The sequence below is a fragment of the Pseudophryne corroboree genome, chromosome 4, assembly GCF_028390025.1.
Source record: "Pseudophryne corroboree isolate aPseCor3 chromosome 4, aPseCor3.hap2, whole genome shotgun sequence".
NCBI classification, from domain to species: domain Eukaryota; kingdom Metazoa; phylum Chordata; class Amphibia; order Anura; family Myobatrachidae; genus Pseudophryne; species Pseudophryne corroboree.
Window position 1 is genome coordinate 723,692,897 of NC_086447.1, and position 27,027 is coordinate 723,719,923.

General features: G+C 43.5%; 1 protein-coding gene across 2 annotated transcripts in view; it reads right to left on the bottom strand.

The window, feature by feature from the left end:
• The window catches only part of CDC42EP3 (CDC42 effector protein 3), a 48,382-nt gene extending 21,457 nt beyond the window's left edge, over nt 1–26,925 (bottom strand). The window contains exon 1 of one of the 2 annotated variants that reach the window (XM_063918053.1): nt 26,396–26,925. The gene's annotated coding sequence lies outside the window, so the exon portion shown is untranslated. Of the gene's footprint in view, nt 1–26,391 lie in introns of both variants that reach the window. The other variant, XM_063918054.1, reaches the window with a different exon arrangement.
• Between the last annotated feature and the right edge of the window lie 102 nt (nt 26,926–27,027).

Below are 27,027 nucleotides of genomic sequence, written 5' to 3' on the forward strand. Positions count from 1 at the left end.
CCAGTGGTTCTCCTCTGCCGTCAAATTCTATGTTTCTATCTTTTCCAAATGTAGACCCATTTCTCCCATTGCTTGGTAATAATTATAGACTGTGCTGCTGTGCTTAGGGAGGCTTGCAGCTGGTGCACTTAGCTAATAACACTTTGTATTCATTGTAGTGCTGATGCTGCACCATTTTACCGAGCCTCGCCTGTGACCTCTACAACCTGCAGCATAATACAGACTGGCAGCCTTTGGTTCACAGCAGCAGGTGATGGCTTACTGCACAGAGGAAGACACCTCCCAGTCCACTAATGATGCTGGCGGCTATGACTCCCAGTCGGGAGAGCTACCAGCGGATACCATTCATGCGACTGAGGTCATCTGTGCATTGGAATAATTATGCAGCATCTACGGCTGGTGTACTAATCTGGACTATACCCGAATTTACTGTATGCCCAGAATAAATTTTGACATATATTATTGTGAATGCTTTATGTGGGTATAGTGTTTTATGCTTCATTTAAATGTATCAATATATATATATATATATATATATATATATATATATTAAAATTGTGATATATATTTATGAAAACAAAGAAACAATAAGAGTATCTTGGTTCCCTAATTGGCCTGTAAAATGTCACTGCAAATGATTTGCTTAACAAGTTAGATGTTGGAACATAGCTTCATGCATGGTTGCAGTCCACCATAATCTTCCGCAAGGATTGTCAGGAACCTCTAATCACTGTTCTGTGCTCTTTTTATTGCTTACACGCTAGCACCTAGCACTGGCTATATGCTGGCCTGGCCTCTCCTACACAGGGTGTCAGACTCCGTTTGCCATGATCTCCCATTGGAGTCTTAGGCAAAGTGATACTTTGCACTTCTAGGTATTAGGGCAGGTAAACATTGCTTATTTTTCTTCACAACTCTATGGGGCACAACCAAAAATAAGTAATGACTCACACCAGCAATATCCTGCAGTCTCATCATTCCAGGTTCCCATGGACAATGCAATTAATTTAATTCGCCCCATGGACCAGTAGCGGATCTTGCTACGGGCACACGGTACTTTTACCCGGGGCACCGCCATCCGGAGGGCGCCGCCGCCGTGGCAAGATCCGCTACTGGTGGTGGCCCCCCTCCCCCCCTCCCGGTGCCGGTACTGCTGTGCGGTGCGCAATGAAGCCATCACTCACCGCACGGCATTGTGGGAGCGGCACTTAGACACTAGGGGTCATGATTGACCTCTAGTGTCTATGCGGTTCTATGGAAGAAACGTAATGACGTCTCTCCCATATATCAGAGGAGCAGCGCCAGCGGGCAGAGACGGAGGGCAGCAGCGGTCGGGAATCAGGAGTGGGGATGGTAAGTATTATTTTTTTAAATTTTTTATTAAAAAGCGGCACAAACGGGGGCAATACTACTAGAGCCACAAATGGGGGCAATACGACTGGGGCCACAAACAGGGGCAATACTACTGGGGCCACAAATGGGGGCAATACTACTGGGGGCACAAATGGGGGCAATACTACTGGGGGCACATTGACCACACTCCTTTATGAGTACAAGTGATGCAGTAGTCATTGGTTAACCATAGCAAAAACAATGAACACTCACAATGATAGATTCATTTAGCAGCTTTAAAAAAAAAAACAATTGCAGGAAACATTTATGAGAAGGTTCCAAAAGTTCCTAAACAAAAGCTGGTATTGTCTACAGTAACCTGATTGCTTCCATTTTCTAAAATGACAGAATCTGACATGTGCAATATCTACTTTTCTACACTATGATCTACACAATAGTTTTAAAAATTGCATTTATATCGCTTCACTATTAGGTTATTCCCTGCATCATGTGATAGCAGTATTCTAATAAAGGTGGCCATACACTAGTGCAATTTTGCCCGATTTCATCCTATTTCTTAGCAAAATCTTAAAGGGACAGTGTCAGGGAGAGAGAGAGAGGGGGTAGACAGACAGTGTCAGGGGGAGAGGGAGACGGAGAGAGAGATAGAGTGCCAGAGAAAGAGTTAGTGTTAGAGAGGGAGACAGCATCAGGGAAAGAGAGTGTCAGGGGGAGAGAGTGAGAAAGATAAAGGGGGTAATTCCAAGTTGATCGCAGCAGGAATTTTTTTTAGCAGTTGGGCAAAACCATGTGCACTGCAGGGGAGGCAGATATAACATGTGCAGAGAGAGTTAGATTTGGGTGGGTTATTTTGTTTCTGTGCAGGGTAAATACTGGCTGCTTTATTTTTACACTGCAATTTAGATTGCAGATTGAACACACCACACCAAATCTATCTCTCTCTGCACATGTTATATCTGCCTCCCCTGCAGTGCACATGGTTTTGCTCAACTGCTAAAAAATTTCCTGCTGCGATCAACTTGGAATTACCCCCATAGTGTCAGGGAGGAAGAGAGAGACAGTGCCAGCGAGAGATACAGTTTCAGGGCATGAGGGAGAGAGACAGTATCAGGGAGAGAGAGAGTGTCAGGGAGAGAGAGTGAGAGTTATAGTGTCAGGGCATGAGAGAGAGAGAGAGAGAGAGAGAGAGAGAGAGTGCCAGAGAGATAGGGTGAGCAAGACAGTGTCAGAGAGAGGGAGAGAAAGACAGTGACAGAGAGAGAGGGAGAGACAGTGACAGAGAGAAAGAGTGTCAGGAAGGGGATGAGGGAGAGACAGGCACTGTCAGGGAGAGAGGGTGTAGCAAGATAGAAAGTATTAGGGAGAGAGTGAGGTTGGGGGCGAGCAGGAGATACATTACCAGCTACAGCTCTGATGGAGGCAGGGCTTCACCGCATTAGACCCCACCCCTAAATCCCAACGAATCGCAGCACTGCTGCTGGTGCTCGGAGCCTGTGCCAGAAACGGCCTCCCCACCCCCTGCCTTATCCTTCACGCGGCTGCAGGGGGTGCTATCGATGGCGGCCATTCACCCAGTGGGCGGGGGTGAAAGGGGAGTGGCGGGCATTGGAGGCAGCCCGTGACTGGGTGCAGGGGGAGCTACGGGCCCTAGAAGCCCCATAGCAGCTGCACCCCCTGCACCAGCGGTAGTTACGCCACTGCATGGAGATATTTCTGAGATGGAAACGGTAGGACTGTGAAAGGTTCTGAATGTGTGGTTTGAACGAGGGGATGTTGCAAAGATAACTCCAAGACAGCACACTGTGTAAGATCTCTCTACATGGAGACCCACGAAGCAAGATTGGGGTAAGAACTCAGTCAGCAACTTCAATCAAGTGAATGTCTTGTATGCAAGTAACTTGGCCACCTAAAGGTCATATGCAAAGTTTGTAAAGCTAGGATCGATCAGCTGCAGAAGTAAAAGGATCTCAAAGAACCCCTAGTACAGAGGTTCCCAAACTGTGTGCCGTGGCTCCCTGGGGTGCCTCGGGACACTTGCAGGGGTGCCCTGGGTTGGTGGTCCAGGACCAATTCAAATTATTCATGGTTAATATAATAGGCAAAATCAGTGCTGGTGGCTGCCAGTCATAAAATATGTGGCCAAGCAGAAGCAAATCTTGTCCCTCACCACACAACTGACCCTAAGGATGACTTATAAACGCGATCTACTTAATGTAATATTTCTTTCTAAATTTCTCAATAATACATTTTTGGCCTAGGGGTGCCGTGAAAAAAATTCTGATATTCTAGGGTGCCGTGATTCAAAAAAGTTTGGAAACCACTGCCCTAGTATGATTAAACAGGATGTTAAGGGTTCAGATATTGAAGCTGCTTTTAGCACAAGTGTGTATTGGTATGTCATCAAAGTATGCATAGTGTATTGTTGTAGGCACAAGTTATGGAAAGAGTTATAACTAATGGCCAATATGAGATCAGAAGGAATAGAGAAAGATTTCCGTTACTAATCAGTCTATCCTAATTTACTAGAATCGTATCAGTGAAGAATGTACGACTGGCAACCTGTTCTCATGGAATAGAGGAGCAGATGTACGATGATGCGCTATGTGCATTCAGCACATAGCGCATGCTAACTGCTGCTGGTACCGCATCATCACGATGTATGATGCGGCACTTTAATGAATTTACACTGTGCATGGTCCCGCTTCGTCCTGAGTGCTGTGCCTATACCTTTTTGCTGCCCCCGTGACGGCGCGACTGTCACTCACTGCTCGTTAAGTCCCCTCCGTCACTTCGCTAGGTCAGGGCTGGCGCTACAGCACTGCAGGTACTTCAAAGTGTTTTGTTGTTGTTGTTGTTGTTGTAATTTAAAAAAAAAAAATATTGTTTGTGGACAATAGTCCCGCCCGCGCCTCCTCCTCTCTGAGGTTCCTGACAGATCCGGTGGCGGCGAGCGCCCAGCCTAATCGCGCATGCGCCACCGGCTGCCAGCAGCGCAAAGGGCAAAAGGCGAATGCGCAGAGAGCCAGCAGCTGCGATCCCAGCCTAGGCGATGTGGAAGAAGCACTATCGCGGGACAGGTGAGATAACGCCCTCCCACATCGGCAGGCACACATATCATACGTTGTGGCGGCTGCGGGCGTATCACCAAAATAATGTGGTGATAAGCCCCCAGGCACATAACGTCTGTTAGGACGTTTTTCATAAATCACCCACAATATCACAAAGCAAGACACAGGTGTGACACTCAGCATTATCTCAAAGGGAAAAAACAATGATGAACATATGAACTGTATCTGTATGTGGCACAATATTTTGTTTCCGTCGCAGAGGTAATACCCTGCCAATATCACAAAAAGAAACATAAAAATATAATTTGAATAAATAATTTCATTTAAAATATATATATATTTATATTAGTTTAAAACAATTTAATCTTTAAATTGTTTAAAAAATTGATTATTTTAACTTTCTTTACATTTTTTTGCTTTCCTAGTAAAGTAACCCACATTGGTTAAGAAATATGTTTGTGCTTAAAATGTCATATTGCAAAGTTAACAACAATTACAAATATCACAACAAACTACGGGCTAATAAAGACTGGATTGCGGCAACGATCGCAGTCTATATCCCTATGTGCGCGGCGCACCTCGGGAGCCCAGTGAGATGATATTAAAATGTCTCTGTCCTGATTGACAGGCAGAGGCGGTCGCGGGGCATGCAAACGGCATAAAAACGCCGTTGGCGGGACCTGGTCTGGACAACGGAGGCGTGTCTGGACCGTTGCGGGGGTGGGCAGCGGTGGCTGCATGACATCACATGTAGTAGTGGCCCGCCAGCGCGCAGGAGCTGCACTGGCAGGGGGCTACTCTGCGGGTGCAAAAGCAGCGGTGGGGGGTAGGGCCAGACATGCGGGCGTCCCCCGCACGTCTGAGAAACTGATCGTAGATGTGCTGAATTTCCCACTACATTCAATATTATAGTACCACACTGGGATAAAAATAATAAACAAACAAGCAAATTTCAAATGTATGACAACTGACTCTAAAGCTGGGTACACAAGGGGCGACAAATAGGCGGTTCGAGTGAATGGCTGATACATTGCTAGTGAATTGGCAAATGTGTATCCAGCTTTAGAGTCAAATGTTGTTTTTACTCTCTCTCTCTCTCTCTATATATATATATCTTGCTATATCGCCCATCTTCTGTGCTACACAGACATATCACTTCGCCTGTGCAGCACAGCAGATGGGCGATCATTTCTACAGATTTATCAGTGTATCTGGCTGTGTGTACGGGCGGCTGACACACTTGCTGCAGGGACGGAAGTCAAAGCTGGGTGGGCAAATTCAAATGCCCGTCCAGCTGTGACATCAGAAAGACATATGGAGTGGTCGATTGGCAAGTGTATATACTTACCTAGATATGTTGCGACAGTGGGTCCATTGATGCGTCGGTACAGTGTGTACCCAGCTTTAGACAATGAAAATAATGAACACTGTTACCAATATATACTTACGTTATAACATTAGAGGAAGATTGATAATTATTTGGGTCTTTGTTCCCCATTTGAGGTTTAAAATTGAAGGTAGTGAAAGTAGCAGAATTAGTTGACACTTGACAAACGTTAAGTTCAAAAGTGTTTTGATCATGTTTTGGGGTCTTTGAGGGCAGATGTACTAAAGCCTTAGAGAGTGATAAATTGATGAGAGTTAACCTACCAACCAATTAGCTCCTGTCATTTTTCAAACCCAGCCTGTAACATGGCAGTTAGGAGCTGATTGGCTGGTACTTTATCTCTCTCCACTTTATCTCTTTACAAAGGTTAGTACATAGACCACTCTCTCTCCACTTTATCTCTTTACAAGGGTTAGTACATAGACCACTTTATCTCTCTCCCCTTTATCTCTTTACAAGGGTTAGTACATAGACCACTTTATCTCTCTCCCCTTTATCTCTTTACAAGGGTTAGTACATAGACCACTCTATCTCCCTCTAAGGCGTGGCAAATTTTTTAAAATCCTCTTATTACTTTAGAAAAAGTCAAAAGAATTTTCCCATTTTTCCTTCACCTTACTAGGAGCCAGCTTTATTGTGCTCTCCCATTTGCCTAGAACACTGCTGACAACAAAAATAAAGAAATAAAAAGAGAATACAGTATTTGGAACGAATGTCCAGCATGACTTATACCCTTTTTACACACCGCCAGCTTCTAACATAGGTTATTGCACATGAGCGTGCATAACCGTGTTGCTGTTTGGTGCAAAAGGGCCCAGTTGGAATAATCCAGGTCAAGTGACCCGGTATTCCAACTCGGTTAGTTTGCAGGGTTGAACACGGGTTCAACCTGGCAAACTGTGCTGTGTAAACGAGAAGCCGGGTCACATCGACACAGTGTATACACGGGCGTCAATTGAAGATCACGTGATCTCCAAGCGCCGCCCACGGCGTGTCATCGGCAACGTCAACAACCCTGGCAACATGCCGGGTTGGAAACAGCGCAGAGAGGGTCCTGAGGCGGGTCGTGTCCGGAAAGCTCCCGTGTCAGGCTCCCCTCCCGAGTGAAACCCGCCATATGTGGTATAAAAGTGGTATTATATGGCATATTTCTCACACTGTGAATGATTGCTGCTATAAAACATAGGTGTGCGCAGGGGGGGTGCCTGGTGCGCACAGGCACCCCCTAATGTCTGGCACCCCTATCTCACATGGCTGATGCAGTGATTGCAGAGCAGGCTGATTACTGTCCCCTCTGTTCTGCACACTGTCAGGACTGCATTACTGACCGGATGCCTGGGTTAATAAAGGGTGCCACTGCCACCGGCTTTCAAACTCCTAGCTCCACCTCCATGTACAAAAACAGCATGATGTGATTACGGCATGCTGCTCGCACGCCCACCTGTCACACCGGCCACATGCCCACCTCTCTCCTATGCTATGCCAACGCCAGCCACTGATGAGGATCAGCATGCAGCTAGTGTTCCTCTTAGGAAGACAAATTCAATACTGGCAGGAGGTCGGCAGCAACATGGACACGTCACTAGTTTTTCCAGCAGCAGCAGTACTAGTCTGCGACTGTCAGTGTCAGTGAGTGACTGACTTGTAAGTAAGCTGTTGCAGCTTGCAGGGGAAAGAGAGGGGGAGCCAGACCAGGCTGAGGAGGAGCAGTGTAATTGCAGTGAGTGCCATCAGGAGTGTTTGTTTGGAGCACACCACAACATCTGACAATCTATCTGCTTTATTAGAATTGGTACAAGGGTGTATATTTTATATTGCGTTGACTGTCAGTAGATGGTGCTAGACACGCCCCTCCGACAGTGCACCCCCTAATAAAATGTGCTGCGCACGCCTATGCTATAAAATATGTGCTCACTCTGTATAATTACTGAATGCACTGCAATGTAGCATATATACTTAACTGAAGAATTAGTGGTAGTGGGGGGGATTCTGCAGAACAATTTCTGGGTGAAATGGGTTATGATGGAATACACAGTATTGTGAATGAAGCAATAAGTACAGTATATAGTAGTCTGGTGCAGACGAGTGAGGCGGCTGGGAATGTTAGGCATTTTAAAATTGAAGGTCCCATAAAGTAGTTGTAGGAATGGAAGATAAACACTGCGTTCAAGCTGCTATGCAGCGATTCTGCCCTTTCTAGTCTGTCACTTCACCTCGTAGATTTATTATAGGGATCACTGTTCCCAACTCATTCAATGGGGGGAATGCAAATGTTTGAAAAGTCGGTTGGGTGTCTGTTTTTTCCTGTCTATTAGATAGGAAAAAGCAGTCACCCAACTGACTTTTTAAACAATTGAATATCCCCCCATTATGTTTGCATGAAAAGTTTTACTTTTAAAAAAGTATATTTTTTTATACATGGCCCAAATGAGTAAAACAAAGATGTGTGATAACTCAAAGATACTTAAATGATATCAAACCCTGATTTTCGTTATTTTTGGGATGCTAGACTAGTATAAATATTCCATTGCTTGTTGTCATCTCAAGCGATACGGGGGTCTCCAGTGGTGACTGGGGCCTCCAAGGGTGATTCGGCCTAGGGTCAATGGCTAAGTCTTTATAAGAAATTGAATTTAAACTGAACAGGTTTATTCTAATATCATGACATGATTTCCACTATAAGTATTTCTTCACAATATCTAAAATAAGAGGCCGAGACACTTAGATCCCAATCACAGGCGCATGCAGTGCCGATGTTCACGTGGTTGGCCAATAATTTGCAAAGGCGCATGCGCAAGAAATTCAGAAAACCCCTGTGGCGCATGCGTTACACAGAGTGAATGCACCAAGATGCTGTTGCCATCCGGACAGATGGTATCAGAAATGAGGCAGCAAAGTGATGGGTGTCCGCCCTGGGCAGAGGCTAGAAGTGAATGGGCATGTTATGGGAGTGTCACACCCATGTCAGTTATAGCGCTGCGTGCCGCAAACACAGGGGCCATAGTCAGATGGAGAAACTGCACCTGGTTCAAGTGTCGATGGTGTACCAATGGGTATGGGTCATTAGGTCGACCACACTTAGGTCAAAAGTCATTAGGCTGATCACTATTGGTCGATGTGCATTAGGTTGACATGGCCACTAGGTCGACATGTACTAGGTCGACATGGAAAAGGGTCAACATGAGTTTTTTTTAAACTTTTTTTGGTGTTGTTTTCTTCGTAAAGCGACAGGGAACCCCAATTAGTGCACCGTGTCCCCTCGCATGGCGAGCGATTCGGGCAAGGTGCCTTGCTCCGCTACCGCTGCACTCGGTAGAGGTTACTATTCCCAATCATAGTCCATGTGGATCGTAAAGTATGAAAATTTTAAAAAAATAATTTTTTTTGAAAAACTCATGTCGACCTTTTTCCACGCCGACCTAGTGACCATGTTGACCTAATGCATGTCGACCAATAGTGGTTGACCTAATGACTGTCGACCTAAGTGTTGTCAACCTAATGTCTGTATCCCGTACCAATGGTGGCATCTACAGAATCACCAGCAGTATTACAGAGCGCAGAGACACTGAAAGTGCCCATCTCAGTCCTTGTATATTCAGACCCAGGCTGCTACACCAGGGGAAGGCTGATATTAGCATTTGAGTAATATCGCAGCCGAGTCTCCAGAAACAGACCCAAGAGCGTATGCAGGAGCAACCACCACGGAATCAGGCCCTTAGGCTGGTACACAGTACAGCAATGTCGGCATGATTTGCTATGCTGCCATGAAAAATCATCTACATTGGTATGTGTGTGCCCGTGATTTGTGCACTCCCATGGTCGCTAGTGTCATCCTCCGGTCGGCCCAGCTGCAGGCCAACGGAAGATATCTCTGGGGACCTGATGCAGTGCAAATGAAGGGTTTAGTCCTTCATATGTATACAGCCAGTCCCCGGAGGTCCAGGACAACTGGCCATCACTCAGGTGTGTACCTGGCCTTACTGTGTAAAAATCAGGAAGTTTCATGAAGAATCTGTGTCAAATTGTTTCCACTTAGCTGTAACACATGACACACTCAGCAGATTGCAATCACTTTACTGGGTTGGATATGTGTTACCATTAGGTGGTTGAATTGTTTGCTGCTTTGGTTTAGTCCAATGTGGTTGTTGCGTAAGCTAATAATATGGCATGGATTTCCTTGTATATAATAGTCACTTATGTGCCATTATCCTCATTCAGTCTGAGAATTATATTGTCTTTCGTTCAGCACATGTCAATAGGTTGTCAGCATGTTGCACTCCATAATGTCCTTTTCCACTAGCTAAGCTCTCAAGTGGCGTATCCCATCACGTACTCCCGTCACGATTATGTGGACTTACACGATACGAAGATATTTATACAGAGACAATTTCCTGTTTGTCAAGCAGCTCCGAGTGGAAGTTTTTTAGCCTTTGCCATTGAAAACAGATGCTTTTATTTCACAAAAACACTGAAGTTGCATAACAAAACAAGATAGTATTTAGGAAGAGCAGGCAGGATGCCTACAAACCCTGAAAATAAACAAGAAACTTAAAGTAATTATGGCATTTGATGTCATACCAGTGGCATTTTAGCAAATAAAGCCGCCCATGAGCATTTTTTTCTGCGGGACCTTCACAAAAAAAATCACAATGCGCAGCACTACTAGGTTGCCTGGTTAGGGTCACACTTGTGGGGCAATCCTCAAATCCCCAAATTCACAATAGAAATAGATGAAAAGGTAAGTGGTCCCTTGCCTGGCGCTCAGTCTGAAAAGAAGAAGAGATCGCTTGCATCCAATGAATGCTGATGTTGTTAATCCATCCAAAGTTCAGCTTCCCAAATGAGTATTATAGTTCTCCAATATTTCTTATATTGACCAATAGCATCCAATGTGGTCAGTTAAGTGCTCCCGTACATCCAAAGGGAAGCAGACTGAGCGCCGGGCAAGGGACCACCTACCTTTTCTTCTATATATCTGGAGATGTCTTCTCAAAAATGGCACATGTGCAGAAGGGGTTGGGTATGCGTACCTCCACCGGTATACCGGCAGCAGAATGCTGGTGGAGGGAGGGTTAACGTAACAAGCCGCTTGCGGGCTCAGTGGCGACGTTGCGACAGGTTCTATCACCACTATATGTGTGTCGTGGACAAACACGAGTGGGAATTGTCCCTGGTAGTCGGCACGCCGACTATCAGGATTCCCAGAGATAGCGGGATGTAGGGGGAGGTGTTGTGACCGGCGGTCACATAACGACATCTCGTACAGAAGATAGCAAACATGCTGGACTATTCCATGCCAGCACCAAAATTCTGAAGGCACTGACAAAAATATAGCACCACCGCCAGTCAAGTAATCTGGTAAGATGTCTGTTATGGGTTCTGGGTGTGTAGTGCTACTTGACTTAAGGTCCCATATGCATCTCACAGGATGTACCCATTATACATAAGCCACTGTGTCATACTTGTTCATGTGGAACCATGGTGCTAGACGCTTTGAACTCTGGCGCTTTTAGATCCATACTGCTACAGATCTAAGGGCCAGAGACTATTGCCAACAGTTTGATGATGAGCATGATAAGACTGTACTACTGCAATGCAATAGTCATCTTCACAAAGACGATAAGAATGATTATTTAGCCTCATCCATGGCTCTAAGGTGGTCAGATGAGGATTCACGTTTACCACAGAGCAGTAAACCTAAACCTGACTACTGTATGCAGAAAGGGCATATGTCCTCATAATCACACACCACTAGGTATATTGCACAAAAAGAGAAGAAGTGATAATGGTAATGAAGAATGATAATGCATCCACCTCTGAAAATAAAAATGTGAATGACTCAAATGTGTCAGTTTTATGCAATGTACATACTGTATTCCTGTAGCAGAGGCCCACAAACTGACATGAGATTAGTGTTAGTCTATTTCCAGAATCCATATGCAAAGTTATACTAAACATGATGATGAAGCGGAAACAGTCAGGCAATTAGGTGCATCTGCCATTAAGGAGGCGCGTGATAAACGTACAGCTTTCCCATTCCACCCACTACATCTCATGACTCCTCCTAACCTGCCCCTAACAAATATATTATACAGTGTACTAAGTATGATACCGTGAATGAGATACTTGCATTGTACACAAGGCATTATATAATAAACACATACTAGGAAAAATGATTATATCTAGTATATGAAATCTCAAATATTCAATATTCAGATATAAGCTTTAGCTTTGTCTTAAATTAAATATATTATTAATATGAAACATTCCACAACAACGACTGTATGTGTGCCAATCATTCAGCATTTGTACTGCTCCTATGGCATGTTTGTTATAACCTGGCACTGCTGTCAGTAGAGGTTACTACTAATAAAGTGCAAAAGTGCATTGATGCAATCACCTATTTGTTTCATTTAATGACTTGTACTAAATAAATCATATTTAATTTCCAATTAAGGCTCCTGTATGTTTGTACATACACTAACTCTTGTGCGATGGGTAGAAGTCTACAATGGATATAGGGCCTAATTCAGAGTTGATCGCACATGTTATATCTGTCCCCCCTGCAGTGCACATGGGGGGTCATTCCGAGTTGTTCGCTCGCAAGCTGCTTTTAGCAGCTCTGCACACGCTAAGCCGCCGCCTACTGGGAGTGAATTTTAGCTTATCAAGATTGCGAACGAAAGATTAGCAGAATTGCGAATAGACACTTCTTAGCAGTTTCTGAGTAGCTTCAGACTTACTCGGCATCTGCGATCAGTTCAGTGCTTGTCGTTCCTGGTTTGACGTCACAAACACACCCAGCGTTCGCCCAGACACTCCTCCGTTTCTCCAGCCACTCCCGCGTTTTTCCCAGAAACGGCAGCGTTTTTTCACACACACACCCATAAAACGGCCAGTTTCCGCCCAGAAACACCCACTTCCTGTCAATCACACTCCGATCAGCAGAACGAAGAAAAAAACCTCGTAATGCCGTGAGTAAAATACCTAACTGCATAGCAAATTTACTTGGCGCAGTCGCACTGCGGACATTGCGCATGCGCATTAGCGACTAATCGCTCCGTTGCGAGAAAAAAATAATGAGCGAACAACTCGGAATGACCCCCATGGTTTTGCCCAACTGCTAACAAATTTGCTGCTGCGATCAACTCAGAATTAGGCCCCATGTGCACTGCAGGGGAGGGCAGATATAACATGTGCAGAGAGAGTTTGATTTGGGTGGGGTGTGTTCAAACTGAAATCTAAATTGCAGCGTAAAAATAAAGCAGCCAGTATTTACCCTGCACAGAAACAAAATAACCCACCCAAACCTAACTCTCTCTGCAAATGTTATATCTGCCCCACCTGCAGTGCACATGGTTTTGCCTAACTGCTAACAAATTTTCTGCTGCGATCAACTCTGAATTACCCCCATAGCACAGTGCACAATCTGTTTGATGAATACAATTATATCTGTTTGGCGAACAAGATCCTGGGGTAGAAGACCCTGTGTAGTAAGCATAGACCTGCACAGGAGCCGACACAGGGGGTGCCACACTGGAACCTTCCATCTGCTGGGTCATGGACACCCCATCCAAGGACATAGGGATATGTACTAGGCAGTGAAAAGAGCGGAGAAGTGAGCCAGTGGAGAAGTTGCCCATCTAAAGTGTGGTGTCACATTTGTGCTTTATTTTCATGTTTGTAGTGCAGTCTGTTAATACTCCTAATTAAAGCCATTCATTTTTAGAGTAGAATTAACCAGGAACCCTGACCAACATTAAGACTTGACAACTAGTTAATAAGTAATAAGGACTTTAACCACTTAACTGACGATTTTTCCCTTCAAAACGGATAACATTGTTTTTTAAAATTTATTTTATTTAATAAAGTTTAAAAAGTATTTTTCTAAATATTTAAACATATTATGCACATCTGCAGAATGGATCTCCTCATCAAAAACAGGGGGACAGGGTGGGACAGCGCAGTCACATGAAATCTGACCATGCCAGTTAAGTGGTGACTTGCTTATGGAGAAATTAAAACTTTTCTATGTAAAAGTAGTAGTAATTCTATTAGAACACTGAAACTTATACAGTATTAAATGATGGCGGCAGACTAAATGATGAGCTAAGTTAAAGCCGACAATGTAATACAATAATAACTAACATAAAACAATCAGGGAGATTATACCACTCATCCCTGCGAAACATGGTCACCGACGGCAAAAAATGTTTTCCCCTTAATACTTTTTCTTAAAAGACTGGACCCCCTTGCAGGTGATATCAGCAAACCCCAAGCTTGTGATATTACCAAAATATATCCTCCCCTCTGCTCTAATTGGTTGGCTATATTACAGCACCTAATCTGGCCACCAAAAATGTACTCTACGTTATCTGGCCCCAGTGTCGGACTGGAGCATGATGGGCCCACCAGGGAAATGCAGTGGTAGGGCCCATGTTTAAGGGTGTGGCCAGTCATCAGAAGGGGTGTGGCCAGCCACCACATTGGTTTTCCTAACCATTAGAGTGCACGGTGTTGGCCCCTTGATAAATATATACAGTAAATACTGTTTGTGCATGCAGGATAATGTACCGTATTAATAACAGGAACGCACTGTAGAAATTATCCCATAGTCCTGTGCAGTACAATGTAATATACTGTATGTATAATGTATAATTCAAGCGCACAGTCTGGAACAGGATCCCTAGAGGAGGAGGTGGGGGTCCGGGCAGTGCAGCCCACCGGGTGTCCCTGTACCTATGTGGCCAGTCCAGCCCTGTGTGGCCCTTATTGTGAATCCAACAGATACAGCCTCAGGGTTTAATTTTATTCTGGTTGTATCAACCTTCAGTATTCTTGAAGGCCTCTATATTAATGCTTAACAGTTAAAACACATTATATGTTAGCAGACCCTGTCACACAGAGCGTTTTAATCACAGTGGGGTCTATTTATGAAATAAACATAGGGCTTTTCTCCATACTTTTTGTTGGAGAAATTAAAACTTTGTGTTAACCAAATGTTAAACAGCACAGAATCAATAATTTCTTCCTGTCTCTTTTATTATTGCATCCTTGTGCCAACACCATAGTGTAAAATGGGGACTGAGCCCTTTGTCAAGTTACTAAGGGGAGCATTTTGCAGCTTTTGCTAGACATTTAATGCCATTTGGTGTTAAGTTTATGATCTTTTCCCGTTTCAATCCATGGTACACCGGTAGCTCCTCCCCTCTTCAGTCTGCCATTAGCAGCCGCTGGGTGATTACTATACATCAAAACAGTATTCTCTTATTACTATACTTGTTTGGGTATCCGGACTATAGATCTACACAAAAAAGGTCTACATTCAATAGGTCTACCACTAACGGTAGACATGCATTAAGTTGACAGGGTCAAAAGGTCTACATGACAATGGTCGACATGACAATGGTCAACACACATATGGTAGACACAAGTTTTTTGGGGGTATTTTCCATTTCTTTCAACTTCTTCATACTTTACCATCCACATGGACTACGATTGGGAATAGTAACCTGTGCCGAGAGCAGCAGTAGCAGAGCGAGGAACCTTGCCCAAAGCATGGCAAGTGCAGCCAGCCATCCGAGGGGACGTGGTACACTGATGGGGCTTGTTTGTGGCAGAAAAGTGACAAACCCCCCCCCCCCAAAAAAAAAATATATATAATGAAATTGCATGTCAACCTTTCGACACAGTCGACCTTTTGACCCTGTTGACCTTTCTTACTGTCCACCTATTCTATGTTGACCTTTTGAACCTGCCGACCTACTGCATGTCTACCATTAGTGGTAGACCTATTGACTGTAGACCTTTTTAGTGTAGATCTAATAATCCACACACCTTCATTGATTACCTCACTTTAAGCACGATCAGCCTTAAATACTGGTATCAGTCCAGTCTCATGATTAAGCTGCTCAATAATATTACAGATGACAAAAGTCTTTGCCAAGGTACCGTTTATTGGAAAGAGTTATTGCAGCAGGATAAAATTGTTAAATAGCGCCGAAATCCAGAGGTAAAAAAATTACAGTGATTTCAGAAAGAAAGATGCAATATTTAATAAATAGACCCCTGAGTTGGTATACAGTATGCAGAGCTGTTCTAGATACAATAAAATACTATACTTTCTGGCATGAGCGCTAAAGAGGCTTGAAAAGCGATAAAGTGGAAAGTGCCAGTAACACATCACCCCCATTTCATGGTTAAGTAAATGCAAATTAAAAAAGGCATGATTGTTAGAATCAGTCACTTCTGCGAATACATTTTCTCCTGTAGCACGTGTGGCATAATTTCAGTGATTATGCTGCTTGCTATGTTGAGAAAAATCCAACTAAAAGGCAGAAAGCACCAATGTGACAGTACACTTACACAGAAGTGATACTAATTCCTGCAAATGTTTAAAAAAAAAATAAGAGCTGCTTCTCAAAGTGCAGCCGCACACACAATGTACAGTATAGCAGTCTATCAGACATATATAGTAAAAAGCAAATGCAAATGATTGTAAATGCCTAGTAAATCTAATTTGTCTTTACTATTATCTAGCATAACAGATAAATCTCACCCCCGAAAGCCCTGTACACACTGGGCGACACATTAGAAGATATGAACGCTAGCAAGCTTTTCTTTTTAAATCTATCGTTCCTATCGTCCAGTGTGTATGGATGAATGATGCGGGTCGTTCTCAATCATCCATGATCTACCGAACATGCAGCTCAATTTTAACTATATCTTTCAGCTGCCTGTTCGGGGAGTGCGGGGGATGACGTCACTCAACGATATCGTACATCGATATCATTCAATGTGTGTGCACTGGCGATCTCCCCTAATTAGCAATCAGTGATATAGCTCTGATTGTTAACTAGGGGAGGTCACCCAGTGTGTACCCGGCTTTAGTCATACTGAAGATAGGGTAATCTATAAAACCTCAGTGTTGTATTCTGCAACACCCATAACACCGGTATCCTATTACCTAAGGTAAATTACCGCACAGGAGAAAAAACGGATTTTAATGCAATTTTGTCCAATGGTATTATCAGGCTATCCTATTATATCCCGTTTTTACCGTGCAATAAATTACCCTATACCACACGGAACCACACAGTTTCCGCACAAAGCCCCAGACCTATGTGTTTCTGCTGCAGTGATCACGGCTCTGAAGCACAATTATCAGGGATTTGGTTTCGCCTGCCTGAGGCAGGGGGAACAAAATCCCAGATAAGTACCAGCAGTCGGGGCTAATAGGATAGATACATTAGCCGTGGTAATATACCGTGACTAATTGTATACCCCATATATTTCTGGTTTAATAAATTACTTCTGAAGCATAGAAAAGTATGAGAATAGGGTGTACATTCATAATTAATTTATCCTGGCAGAAAATGTGCCATGTTCATGGAATATTAATTATTTTTCTATAAAATATGTATCAAATTCATTATCCCCTCTCCACTCCCCAAAAGAAAAAGGATAATAAACTGCAGATGGGATTTCTGATTAGCCAAGTGAATGTCCCAAATAGAAAATGCAGCATGTCCAATATAAAGCAGCCAAGATATGTTATACTGTGTTATAGCTGAAGTTTGTCCAGTGAAATTTCCTTATATAGTAGCTGTACATGGAATGATTTACCTAGAGTCTTCGCTCACGGGTTTTGTAACGCTAACAAATCCCAGGTGTTGCCCCTACATAAGTAACACTCCACTGTTTCAGGTCTGGATTGTTGGGTAGAATTCCATACTTTCATTAATGACATCTGTTGAGAGAACACTCATTCCCTCTCATTGTAACTTGCCTTCCTTATGGACAGAAAAGCAGGGGTTGTGTACAGAGGAGCAACAGCATGCATTGCATCCCTAGTTTGTGAAGATTAGATACAAATCAAATATCCCATGAATCTGATTAATCCAATCTGGAACATGTGACATTATAACCTCTGGACATTATGAAAGATGATTTCTAGAAAAAATAAAAGTGCATATTATTTTGACACATACTGAGGGAAATAATATATCATATTATTTATAGTACGGACAGATGCAGTCAGAAAGCCAACTGAAATATTTGAACTATGAGCTGAAGAATTGTAATTTATTTGCACATACGTCATGTTTTTGTGCACTACTTGGCTGATACCATTAGGGACATGGGATGTAGTTATGTTGATCCAATGTGAACAGTAGTAACAGTAGTTTCCCTTAGCATGGCATAATCCATATCTGATCGTTCTATTGCCAAATTTCAGTTATTGTCCTCTATTCTCAGCCAGTCACTTTAGGCTATATAAAGGGCTCATTCCCACAGGGCCAATGGAAGGTTTCTTGACACCCTAGGCAAACTTCAGCGTACTGCATTCCGCCACCATAAAGTACCCTCTTCCCAACCAGTAAAGTGAAAGTGCAGAGACAGCGCCTTATAAGTTCCCCAGGTGCCTGCCTGCATTGAGTACAACAAGGATGTTTCCCTCAGAGACATCCTTAATAATGTGATGGGCAAACTCAGTGTAGCCCCCCATATTGTGGTGCCCTAGGCAGCTGCCTAGAGCTGCCGAATGGTAGAGCTGACCCTGGATACCCACTGCTATTCCTTTAATGTGTTGTAAATAGCGTTTAGTGCAAGTAAAATGTATGTAAGTGGCTCTGACACTAGCAACCACTGTTTATAGCGTCACCTTATGCAGTACTGCTGTAACTAGCATTTGCTTGTATCACTGTAACGTTCCATTTGCATTACAGTTTTAAGAATGCATTTTGTTCCATATTCTGCAAGTAATAGCGACGACTTCATGCCGGCTCACCTGTGCAGACATTTTTTTTTTTATGCCATTTCCGGCTGTCATTATAATTTCTACGGCCCCCATTCTTATCTCTGCAGAGTAGAGGTATATGAACTAGTACAAGAGAAGGGGGTACAGCACAGGCACAGTGAATACTCTACCACGGATATGTCAGCCAATCAAAGACAATAGGGCACAAGCTTCATTGCCTGCTTGGTAGGAATGGCCATCTGGTGCACGGGTGCAGCTGACATCGGAAATTCTCTAGTGTTAAAAGGTGCTGTGGACACTGCTTATGGGTGTCTGCAGTTACATTTAAGTAATGCGTCATCAGTTGAGTAATGTAAAAATGCATGAGATCATTGGCGACCATCACAATCCCGGCAATAAGTGGAGGAAAACATTCCCATTGGGTTGGGCACATTGATGGTTGCCAACCATCGTCTTCTGATGTCCATTTCTACTGCTGAAAAGTTGCAAGGTATGTTGCGCTCGCCTTTCATGTGCACAGCAATTTAAGGGTTTTGTTTGGCAGCAGTCCAGTGCTTTGGAAGTGGCAGGCGCGCACTCCAGAAATGTGACACACCCCTATGTGGCATGACAACACCCACTTTTTGTGCATAGTGGCGGAATACAAGATAATGACGTTAGTGCACTAGAAAATAATGAAATCAGGGTGGCACAGCATGGCTTCAGTCTGGGATTGGCACTGGGACACTGCAATTTAAAAATAACTGGATCAGCTAAAAAAATGGATGTTTCCACTATGTACTGGTGACAGATGGCCTACCAGTAACTTGGTGTATAAATATGGTATTGCTAACACTTTGCTAATAAAACTGTGACATCATTAAGTGCAGCATACACATAAACCCTGCAGGAAATGGATTCATCAATGGAATGCCAGTATCCATCTTAAAATATATGGAAGCACACAGTAAAACCCAGTATTGCATGGTGCATTTAAAATCAGGAAGGATGTAAATATGACTCCATTGTGACTGGTCTGGTCAGGTACTGATACGTCAGCTTCACTTCCCATTCACAGCATTTCTCCAGGATGTTGTTTAAACTAAACAACATCCCCCAGGAAATCCTGTGTTATGTTCACAAGGCTCAGTGTTTACTGAAAAATAATGTGATATCATTCCATAATCTGTCAGTGCTGCAATTTTTTTTTTCATTTGAAAGTACTGCAAGCTGTTAGGTGACAGGTGTATTACAATCTAGATTCATTTATTACACAGTCGAGTCACATTATTATGGCCACCTCCTACATTTGACGTTGGCAGCGCATAGACCATGAAATACGTCACGTGTTGTGTGCTGGCTTGGTGGGTATATAAGGCGTTCGACTGTCATGGATAAAAGGGGCGATGTATCCGAATTGCAAAATGGGATGATTATCGGCTTTCGGGACAAGGGTGGCAGTATTTCTGACACAGCGCAGTTTGTGAACTGTTCGCGTGCTGCTGTGATGAAGGTTTATCGTTACTGGACAAATGCCACCATTGCGAGTAACTGACGTGGAAACTGCAGAGCGCCACGTGCCATTGATGTGAAAGGTGAATGACGGCTACGAAGGTGCGTGAGGGCCGACAGACATACTACAGTGGAGCACTTCACTGTCAAAATGTACCTGTGCCAACCTACCAGCACTTTGTTGAGTCACTCCCAGTCTGTCGAGCTGCTGTCTGCGCTGCACACGGTGGTTACTCTGGCTATTAGCTGGTGGTCATAATAATGTGTCTCCTCATTTCAGACACTTCTTCTTACTTCCCACTGTTATTTACTAAAACCACGTGTAGTAGCATTACATGAAACATCTTAACCTAACTTGAATTTTTAATTACCTTCGGCTCATTTCCTGAATCTAGCTTATATAAGTGTAACCTTTACACAATGGTAAGCTTTGCTACCTCACAGCCCTAGGGCCATGGGCTAGATACAGAATAAGGAACTATCTGTGTGGAGTATGTATGTTCTCCTAGTATCTGTGTGAGTTCTCTTCGTGTGCACTGCTCTTCTCCCCAAAAAACTAACTGGTAGGGTAATGTCAGTGTATATGTGTTTATGATTGAATTTAGACTGAAAGCTGATCTGTTACAGGGATTTATGTGACTGTACACATTGGCCCTGATTCAGAGATGGACAAAATGCAATGCAGCATGCAAGCAACATTGTATTTCCGTCCGATCTCCAGGAGCCTCCTGCATGTAGCTGCGATCCCAGCACTGCGACCGACGGTGCAAGCTGAGATCCAACATCAGCCGACCAATGGAAGTGGGGTTGTGAGACCAGGAAGTCTGCGTGATGACACACAGACCACTGGCTTTCCCCGCCAAGTAAATGGGGGCAATATGCCCCCATTTCTGGGAACGCAGGCCTCTACCTTGCACCCTCGCCCCCCCCCCCCCCCCCCCATCCCCCCAGCGCCACTGTCTGTCAATCAGGCAATGGCAGAGGGGAAGTGCAGGTGAGATTGCAAGGCCTGTTTTGCGCCCGGGAATCAGCATGCTGCAGCAAACCTGTTGTCAGGTCTGAATTAGGCCTATTATCTATAAAGCACTGTGTATTATTTATGTCGGTGAAGACCCATGAACTTTGGGCAGTGGGCCGCCTTTCCAGTTCCCATTAATTATATATTGGAAAATTTGTGGTAGGGTTGGGACATCAATGATTAACATTGCTTCCATCACTGATACCAACATCGGCCATGACTCACATCATTGCGCAGGAGAAGGCCGCCGTGATGATGGCAATCATATCCTAGCCCCCCATAGGGTCCAAAAAAGTAGTCAAGTTTGGTTGGTGCTACTTTGTATTTTAAGTTTATTGGATACTTAAGGGCAAGCAACAGGTAATTCTAACCTTCCTCTTAATACATAACCTCCCTAGCACCCCCCACCCCCACCGCTCTGCAGCCACCCTTACCTACCTGCAATATAATCCTAATAAAAACTTGCAGGGTATAACCACAACCTTATTATGTATCAACCGTCTACCAACACTGCAACACCCTAATAGTCCATGGACCAAAGTACCATTACAAGGATTGTATAGATGTAAGTAATCATGTATCTTTCTATCATCACCAGTAAAACATTCCATAGATTTAGCTTAGTTAAGTCTTTTCCTCTTGCAATGTACTAATAACTAATACAGTATCTCCTAATAGTAGTGAGCTCATAGAAAAATGTCACATGAGCCTCCATGTGTTTTATCAGCTTTTCCAAGATGTTCCCCGTGTCTCATCTTGTAAGCCGTAAAAATTCGATAATGGGTATGAACAGTTGTTAAAAATAATACTGGCATAGCTTCTACTTTCCACCCTCTGATCAGCAGCACGCATCACCGTACACACCTACCCCTCCCTTCACACAATAAATAATCACAGGTACAAGCACACTAATATAGTTACAGCACTGGTGAAGTCACAAACATAATGATATAAAGTAAGTTATTAGCTAATTCCACGTGGAGACATAAGCAATGTAGAAGAGCAAGTCTATGGAATAGAAACAAAGACACTATGCTTACTTCCATACTGTATATTTCTGTTCTGCCTTGTCATGAATGCAATGAACGTTTACTACTGGTGCTTATTGTGTCTGCTGACACGTTACATGAAACAGTGACCTATTTATCAAGGGTAACAGTTGGGGACATGAAAATATTTATTCCTTATCGCTGCAAATCGCGGCAATAAGGAATTTATTTTTGGGTCTATTTCTCAACTTGTTCTTACCAGGATAGTGCCTACGATAACAGCCCTTCCCGGCGAAGAGTAAATAGCATTATGATAGCGTAAGCTATTTCTTTACTGCCTGTTTCAGACCAGGCTGATTTACTGCTTAGACTACCAGAAATTGATTTGAAGATACTTCACCGCAAATAAATGTGATATTGTAGCCTATATGATGGCATTAACTGCCAGGGGATCAAGCTAGAAAAGCGAGGTTTTTCAAAGCTTGAAAAAATCGGAGAAGACCACAGAACTTATAGAAAAAATATGGGCACTGCGGTTTTCTGTGTTACATAGCTGATAGCAGAAGATACAGTATGTTTTATATCTTCTGTGTTCAACCTTTAGCAAATTTCAGAGATACCAAAATCATGCTGATTCCTCATTATCTAAGTTACCGTACAGCTTGATAGATAGACCCTACAGCAGCTAAACAAAGTATGGTACATGGTGGATGCATTACAAGACATGGGGCTGGTTTATCAAAGCATACTATAGATAGAGGTAACGTAGAGAGATAACAAGCACTAACCAATCAGCTTTTAACTCTCATTTTACATGCTGTGTTTAAAAAATGACAGTTAGGAGCTGATTGGGTGGTGCTTTATTTCTCTCTATCTCTACCCATGCTTTGATAAATACCACCCATATCATATCTCCCAAATGTCCTGATTTTTGGTGGAACAGTCCTGTTTTTTGGGCACTGTCCTGCTGTCCCACCCGCGGGCTGCTGTGTTCTGCAGAGGGGGTAGAGGGGCAGAGTTGGGAGGCTCCCTGTCACTTGCTGCTCTGCTTAGCAGTGCAGCAGGGAAATAGCTGCTGTGCACATTCTATTCACAGAAGAGACGGACAGGAGGCATACCAGCATCTCCAGGATCAATAGGCATGCCTGTACAGTGACGGTAAATGGAAGGCATCGCCTGCGGTATTCCTGCAAGACCACCTCCCCTTTTGCCTAGGTCACGGCCCCTTTTTGGTGCGCGCAGGAGTCCCAAGTTCTACATGCAAAATGTTGGGAGGTATGCCATAGTAGTAGGTGAGCAGGGCCCTCTTCCCTTGTGCTCCCCCCCTGCCCACATTGGCACCAACGCTTTAGGCTCAGTAGGCAGCGGTACCTCTGTGGGTACTGTAACTGCATATGAAACAAGGTTTATATATCCTTTATCCCATGTTCTGCAATATTTTTTACTGTAATACCGCTTTCACATCGCAAATGCCGGATCCCACCCGGTAAGAGAAACGTGTCCTTACCGGGTGGGATCCGGCATTTGGTCTCCTTTGATGGCTTTCCGACCCGGCAATATACCGGGTCGGTTGCCATAGCAGCGGGGGGGCGCAGCAGCAGCAGGGGCGGGGGTGGAGGCGGCGCTGGGAGATGAGCTCATCTCCTGCGCCGCCTCTCCCTATGCTGTGAATGGGAACCGTGTCGCATCGACGCGGCTCCCATTCACACTGCGCCTGACCCGGTATTCAACCCGGGTATAATCCTTCTTTTATACCGGGTTGAATTACCGGGTCAGGCGACCCGCTAATTCGCCAAAAGTGCTTTCACATCGCACACTGACCCGTGTCGACACGGCAATATGCCGTGTCGATACCGGGTTATTTGTGCGATGTGAAAGGGGTATTAGTCTTCTATCATTTTTTTCCATCTTGTCTTGTGTGCTCTGCTTGTGCTTTCATACTTTGTAAGGTGACGCAGAACCCATATGGCGCCATATAAATAATGGATGATAATAATAGGTTTACAGAGGGATAGTATGTGGCAATTTGAAGGCACTGGCTATACTTCCTAACAGGACATTTCACAGCATCACTGTAATCCACATTAATGAGTTCCATATATTATTAGCTGAATGAAAACTCCTTTCATTTATACGCCTTTCAGACTTGCGAATCGGGAAATTGCTGGGTCTAGCAAACAAGCAAATTCCTGGGTCTCAGCCCATTTCTGATAAAGAGAGTTTGCATTCAGACATACCAAAATCCTGGGGTGATGCGTGTTAATGTGCAAAAACCTGGGATTGTAAGTATGTGTGAAAGAGGTATTACTCATGAACTAATTGGGACTAAAAAATGAAAACTGCAGTAACAGACAAAGTTTATAGGAGTCTCATGTTCCTGGGACAAGTCGCTTCTAAATGATACAATTGTCTGTCTGCAATTAGTCAAACATTAATAGATTAAAATCAAAGATAAAAGCTATACCCATCTATTAACTTTGAACACAAAGCTTTCCGAACATAAACCAAACGATTAGAACAGATCATAAGACAAATGCCATTCTAAGATGAATATATATGTGAACTTATACTATCTTAATGCTAATTACATATCTGCATGAAGATGAAGGAACATGCTTTGTATATAGATAGGTTTTACAATGCCATTGAAGAGTACTGACGCTACCTCATTATACCATTCATGAAAAATGCAATTATACATAGATAAAATGATGATGACATAGTTGTACATTGACTGTACAATGCAGAACGCATTGCAGTATGCCATACATTTCCTATAGTCACCTACAGTAGCCTCCAGACTGGATTCTTTGCGTTTCTGCTGCAGTGTAATTATGGCCAGGCTCAGTACAATTCAGCACTAAATTATTTTACTCTGCTGAATCTATTAGCAGTTGTTTCCCTTGGATGTTCTATATGCCTGTATCAGAGCTGAAGCCTGCAGTGAAAATCTGAGCTCTCAGCACAATTTGCCAGTTAGAATGTGAAGCAGTGCATATGCTCAGTGTAGCATGCAGATAAGGGAAGCCAGGATCTAATGTGTAGTTTCTATTCCTGTCCTGCACAGGCTCCTTAATTAAACAGTCATTACAACATCTGCAATATGTGAATTGCTGTGTCATCTCTGCTACATATTCCTAATCATGAAAGCAAGTGTAAAAAAAAGAAGCGCAAGCTTTTCTGGTAGAGTAATAACCTTTTATTCCATGCTAGAGGGCAACACAACACACATCCAGTACTTATATGGTGTTGCTGAACAGCATTCTGCTCTGTTTGCAGGTCACCGAGCACAAATGACTACAAAAACCCTGTGCCTAATCAAAAGATAATAATGTACTATAGTATATAGTGAGCTGCATCGATCTAAATAATGTCTTATCATGAACACATCTGTTGTTTTTTTGCAAAAGGAGGAAAGAAGAGGGCAATGTCAAATCAGACTAAATACTCCCATTTCAAACACCTTCCATCCTGCTTTACTTCAAATGTTTCATTTACATTAACATAATTGCACTGTAAATAGTAAATACATCATATATTGATGGCTTGTTCGCACCTGTCTGATTTTATTTATTTATTTTGCACTTTTCACAATGCAGAAAAATGGTGGAATAATAGTCATGGTGCCATTCCCAGTATTGCGCTCTATTGTAAAATGTTAACGCAACGTTTACAAATTTAGAACGTGGTATGACCTACTTGTTAAGCATCAACATGCGCTGCCAATACAAAGTATAAGGCGTGAAAAACGCATCACTAAACGCGACTAAAGCCTGCGTTCATTTTCATGCGTTTTACCCATTTTCCCAGCACATGTGTGAGCAAGACTTAAGCCCTATGGCATTCCAGCAGAACCGTAACATGGCAATATTCCATTATACCCTCTACGGAATTCTGTTGCACAAAATTTTAAATATTTGTTGAACACATTTCATTTAAAAATATTTACATAATGTAACCTACATCTGGAAACAATGTGAGATGTAAAAATTATAGCAGTAGTGGAAATAGTAGTGGTCTCACCAATAAAAGAACATTCATTTCTCTGTAATTTTTGCTGATCGGTAATAACATGGATGTTAAATGCAAGTACTGTCAGCACTGTGTACATGTAGATTTATGCTGAAGAAGATCAATAGAAAGGGGAAACATAGATGTGGTTTAGCAGAAATCCATCAATACACAGGGAGCAATGCACAACAATCTCTTCTATCTTATTTAAAGGGGTCACACACACACACACACACACACACACACACACACACACACACACACACACACACACAATACAGGCAGATGTCATCATTATTCTCAGACTCACTTACAGACCTCTAGGCGCAGTCTGGAGATAGTTAAACGTCCCTGGTATGTCTTTAATCACCACATGCAAATCCTGCAGCCCCAGTGCAGATCTATAGCCTCCTTTCACTGTGGCTATCCGGGACATAAAACGCATCCAAGTGTAGCAGCAGCAGCAGTCTCTCTGCTTGTCTGGCAGCAGCGGGTGAGGCTGGAGGAAAGAGGGCAGCTGCTTCCTTCAGACACCTCCCTTCTCTACACAAGCCATAGGCACAGCAGCAGCATCTCTCCACCTGTGACAGCTCTTCTGAAGCCACCTCCCAAGACGGCTCCCAGATGACTCCTGCTCCGGTCAAGATGTGTGGGTTTTGTCTAGTGGGAGGGAAGCTGCAGAAAACTCATTGACATTAATTCATTAAAGAGGATGTGTGCACGTATCTGGATGCGTCCTTTGTGTGAGGCTGCAGGGATGGAGTATGTGATGGGGATTGTGGGTGTATCAGCAGCAGCAGCAGCATGTCACTGGGATGTATAGGGCTTTGGTGTTTGGGTTGGATAGTGATGCTGTACTGATTGCTTGCTTGTGGTGGCAGCCAGTAATGGGCTTCTTGTTTGGTGGGGTGTCTGTTTTAGACATTTTCCAGCAGTGGTAAAAGACTGAT